The sequence below is a fragment of the Gallus gallus genome, unplaced genomic scaffold, assembly GCF_016699485.2.
Source record: "Gallus gallus isolate bGalGal1 unplaced genomic scaffold, bGalGal1.mat.broiler.GRCg7b scaffold_45, whole genome shotgun sequence".
Classification (NCBI taxonomy): domain Eukaryota; kingdom Metazoa; phylum Chordata; class Aves; order Galliformes; family Phasianidae; genus Gallus; species Gallus gallus.
In genome coordinates this window covers 126221-131580 of record NW_024095997.1, presented here as the reverse complement: position 1 = coordinate 131580, position 5360 = coordinate 126221, and the positions used below count along the sequence as shown (strand labels likewise).

Genomic DNA, 5360 nt, shown 5'->3' with positions numbered 1-5360 from the left:
AAATCCCCCAAAATTCCCAACAAACCCCAAATGTCCCAAAATACCCCAAAATAACCCCAAAAATCCCCATAAATATCCCCCAAATGTCCCAAAATACCCCAAAGTAACCCCAAAATCCCCATAAATATCCCCCAAATGTCACCAAATACCACAAAATAACCCCAAAAATCCCCAAAATATCCCCCAAATGTCACCAAATACCCCAAAATAACCCCAAAAATCCCCATAAATATCCCCAAAATGTCCCAAAATACCACAAAATAACCCCCCAAATCCCCAAAATATCCCCCAAATGTCCCCAAATACCCCAAAATAACCCCCAAAATCCCCAAAATATCCCCCAAATGTCACCAAATACCCCAAAAGAACCCCAAAATCCCCATAAATATCCCCCAAATGTCACGAAATACCCCAAAAGAACCCCAAAAATCCCCATAAATATCCCCCAAATGTCCCCAAATACCCCAAAATAACCCCCAAAATCGCCATAAATATCCCCAAATGTCCCAAAATACCCCAAAGTAACCCCAAAATCCCCATAAATATCCCCCAAATGTCACCAAATACCACAAAATAACCCCAAAAATCCCCAAAATATCCCCCAAATGTCCCCAAATACCCCAAAATAACCCCAAAAATCGCCATAAATATCCCCAAATGTCCCAAAATACCCCAAAGTAACCCCAAAATCCCCATAAATATCCCCCAAATGTCCCCAAATACCCCAAAAGAACCCCCAAAATCCCCCAAATATCCCCCAAATGTCACCAAATACCCCAAAATAACCCCAAAATCCCCAAAATATCCCCCAAATGTCCCAAAATACCCCAAAGTAACCCCAAAAATCCCCATAAATATCCCCAAAATGTCCCAAAATACCCCAAAATAACCCCCAAAATATCCCCCAAATGCCCCAAAATACCCCAAAATAACCCCAAAAATCCCCATAAATATCCCCCAAATGCCCCAAAATCGCCGCAAAAAGGGCCCCAAAATGCCCCAAAATTAACAAAAATATCCCATAAATAACCCAAAAAATGCCCTAAAAATGCCCCCAAATGCCCCCTGAAAAACCCAGATCACCTCAAAAATACCCCAAAATACCCCAAAATTAACAAAAAATCCCATAAATACCCCCAAATCACCCCAAAATGCCCCCAAAGTCCCAAATGACCTCAAAAATACTCCAAAATTGACCAAAAAATCCCATAAATACCCCCAAATCACCCCAAAATGCCCCCAAAGTCCCAAATGACCTCAAAAATACTCCAGAATTGACCAAAAAATCCCATAAATACCCCCAAATCACCCCAAAATGCCCCCAAAGTCCCAAATGACCTCAAAATTACTCCAAAATTGACCAAAAAATCCCACAAATATCCCCAAAACGCCCCAAATCACCCTAAAATCCCTCCCAAAATGCCCCCCAAAAACCCCAAATTCACATCAAAAATACCCCAAAACCCACCAAAAAACTCCCATAAATTCCCCCAAATGCCCCCCCCAGCCCCCATCCCTCTCATTACCATCTCATTTGCATACCCCTCCACGTTCCATCCCGCTCATTGCACATTTCCATCCCGGCTCATTTGCATCCAAGTCTCTCATTTGCATGCTCATTTGCATAGCGCCCACTTTTCCCTATTCCCCTTTTTCCCCCCTTTTCACCCCAAAATTCAGTGCAGCAAAGCGGGGGGGGGGGGGGGGGGCAAAAACGCCCCTTTTTGGGGGCGGCGTTACCAAAAATCGCCGTTTTTGTCCCCCAAACCCCCCCAAAAAACCCCAAATACCCCAAAAGACCCCCAAAAAACCCCCAAAGACCCCAAAACCCCCCAATCTGAAAGGCTTTTATGCCCCAAATTTCCGTGCAGAAGCGGAGGAGGGAACCCCAAAAACGGCCTTTTTTTCCCTTTTTTTTACCCCCCCCAAAAAAACGGGGGGCGGCGCCCATGCAGAAATAAACAATGAATAACCCGTAACTAATAATTAATGCTAATTAATAACTGATGAAGATTAAGACGGTCGCAGATGCGGAATCGGACGGATTTGGCTCAAAAAATGACACCCGGGGGACCCCGCATCCAACATAGGGGCACCCAGGGGTGCTGCAGACCCCATTTATTGCACATGAGCACCCATGGGTGCCCCCAGACCCCACTCATCCCATTGGAGCACCCAGGGGTGCTGCAGACCCCATTTATCCCATTGGAGCACCCATGGGTGCCCCCAGACCCCATTCATCCCATAGGGGCACCCATGGGTGCTGCAGACCCCACTCATCCCATTGGAGCACCCATGGGTGCCCCCAGATCCCATTCATCCCATAGCAGCACCCATGGGTTTCCCCAGACCCCATTTATTGCACATGAGCACCCATGGGTGCCCCCAGATCCCATTTACTGCACATGAGCACCCATGGGTGCCCCCAGACCCCATTCAACCCATAGCAGCACCCATGGGTGCCCCCAGATCCCATTTAACCCATTGGAGCACCCATGGGTGCCCCCAGATCCCATTTATCCCATAAGGGCACCCATGGGTGCCCCCAGATCCCATTTAACCCATTGGAGCACCCATGGGTGCTGCAGACCGGACTCAACCAATTGGAGCACCCATGGGTGCCCCCAGGCCCCATTTATTGCACATGAGCACCCATGGGTGCTGCAGACCCCATTTATCCCATAGGGGCACCCATGGGTGCTGCAGACCCCACTCATCCCATTGGAGCACCCATGGGTGCCCCCAGACCCCATTTATTGCACATGAGCACCTATGGGTGCCCCCAGACCCCATTCATCCCATAGGGGCACCCATGGGTGCCCCCAGGTCCCATTTATCCCATTGGAGCACCCATGGGTGCCCCCAGACCCCATTCATCCCATAGGGGCACCCATGGGTGACCCCAGATCCCATTTATTGCACACGAGCACCCATGGGTGCCCCCAGACCCCATTCATCCCATAGGGGCACCCATGGGTGCCCCCAGGTCCCATTTATCCCATTGGAGCACCCATGGGTGCTGCAGATCCCAATCATCCCATAGCAGCACCCATGGGTGCCCCCAGGCCCCATTTATTGCACAGGACCACCCATGGGTGCCCCCAGACCCCATTTATCCCATTGGAGCACCCAGGGGTGCTGCAGACCCCACTCAACCCATAGGAGCACCCATGGGTGGCCCCAGACCCCATTTAACCCATTGGAGCACCCATGGGTGCCCCCAGACCCCATTTAACCCATTGGAGCACCCATGGGTGCCCCCAGATCCCATTTATCCCATAGGGGCACCCATGGGTGCTGCAGACCCCACTCATCCCATTGGAGCACCCATGGGTGCACCCAGATCCTATTCATCCCATAGCAGCACCAATGGGTGCCCCCAGGCCCCATTTATTGCACATGAGCACTCATGGGTGCCCCCAGACCCCATTCATCCTATAGGGGCACCCATGGGTGCCTGCAGACCCCATTCATCCCACTGAAGCACCCATAGGTGCAGCAGACCCCATTTATTGCACATGAGCACCCATGGGTGCCCCCTGACCCCATTTATCCCATTGGAGCACCCATGGGTGCCCCCAGACCCCATTTATTGCACAGGACCACCCACGGGTGCCCCCAGACCCCACTCATCCCATAGCTGCACCCATGGGTGCTGCAGACCCCATTCATCCCATAGGAGCACCCATGGGTGCCCCCAGACCCCATTCATCCCATAGGGGCACCCATGAGTGCTGCAGACCCCACTCACCCCATTAGAGAACCCATGGGTGCCCCCAGACCCCATTCATCCCATAGCAGCACCCATGCGTGACCCCAGACCCCATTTATCCCATAGGAGCACCCATGGGTGCCCCCAAACCCCAGTTATTGCACATGAGCACCCATGGGTGCCCCCAGACCCCATTCATCCCATAGGAGCACCCATAGGTGCCCCCAGACCCCATTTATCCCATAGCAGCATCCATGGGTGCCCCCAGACCCCATTTATTGCACATGAGCACCCATGGGTGCCCCCAGATCCCATTTATCCCATAGGAGCACCCATGGGTGCCCCCAGACCCCATTTATTGCACATGAGCACCCATGGGTGCCCCCAGACCTCATTCATCCCATTGGAGCACCCATGGGTGCCCCCAGACCCCATTTATTGCACATGAGCACCCATGGGTGCCCCCAGACCCTGAACATTAGAGGGGAGCACCCATGGGTGCCCCCAGACCCCATTTATTGCACAGGGGCACCCATGGGTGCCCCCAAAGCCTTTATAGGAGCACCCATGGGTGCCCTCAGACCCCAAATCCTTCATAAGAGCACCCATGGGTGCCCCCAGACCCCTCATCTCTTAAGGCAGCACCCATGGGTGCCCCCAAACCCCTTAAAAAAGCACCCATGGGTGTGCCCAGACCCATATCTTTTAAGGCAGCACCCATGGGTGACCCCAGACCCCATATCCTTTAAGGCAGCACCCATGGTTGCTCCCAAACCCCTTATAAGAGCACCCATGGGTGCCCCCAGACCCCGTATCTCTTAAGGCAGCACCCATGGGTGCCCTCAAAGCCTTTACAGGAGCATCCATGGGTGCCTGCAGACCCCAAATCCTTTATAAGAGCACCCATGGGTGCCCCCAGACCCCATATCTTTTAAGGCAGCACCCATGGGTGCCCCCAAACCCCTGATAAGAGCACCCATGGGTGACCCCAGACACTGTATCTCTTAAGGCAGCACCCATGGGTGCCCCCAGACCCCGAATCTTTTAAGGCAGCACCCATGGGTGCCCCCAAACCCCTTATAAGAGCACCCATGGGTGACCCCAGACACTGTATCTCTTAAGGCAGCACCCATGGATGCCCCCAGACCCCGTATCTTTTAAGGCAGCACCCATGGGTGCCCCCAAATCCTTCGTAAGAGCACCCATGGGTGCCCCCAGACCCCGCATCTCTTAAGGCAGCACCCATGGGTGCCCCCAAGCCTTTATAGGAGCACCCATGGGTGCCCCCAGACCCCAAATCCTTCATAAGAGCACCCATGGGTGCCCCCAGACCCCATATCTTTTAAGGCAGCACCCATGGGTGCCCCCAGACCCCGTATCTTTTAAGGCAGCACCCATGGGTGCCCCTGAATCCTCTATAGGAGCACCAATGGGTGCCCCCAGACCCCAAATCCTTCATAAGAGCACCCATGGGTGCCCCCAGACCCCGTATCTCTTAAGGCAGCACCCATGGGTGCCCTCAAAGCCTTTACAGGAGCACCCATGGGTGCCTGCAGACCCCAAATCCTTTATAAGAGCACCCATGTGTGCCCCCAGACCCCATATCTTTTAAGGCAGCACCCATGGGTGGCACCAAATCGTTTATAGG

The 5360-nt window shown here is 53.2% G+C and overlaps 1 long non-coding RNA gene across 1 annotated transcript; it reads right to left on the bottom strand.

The window, feature by feature from the left end:
- Positions 1-1819: 1819 nt before the first annotated feature.
- Positions 1820-4145, bottom strand: LOC121108873. The gene is made up of 2 exons (XR_005843514.1): positions 2851-4145; positions 1820-2770 (listed from the first exon to the last, which is right to left on the bottom strand). It is a non-coding gene; the product is annotated as an uncharacterized LOC121108873 (long non-coding RNA).
- Between the last annotated feature and the right edge of the window lie 1215 nt (positions 4146-5360).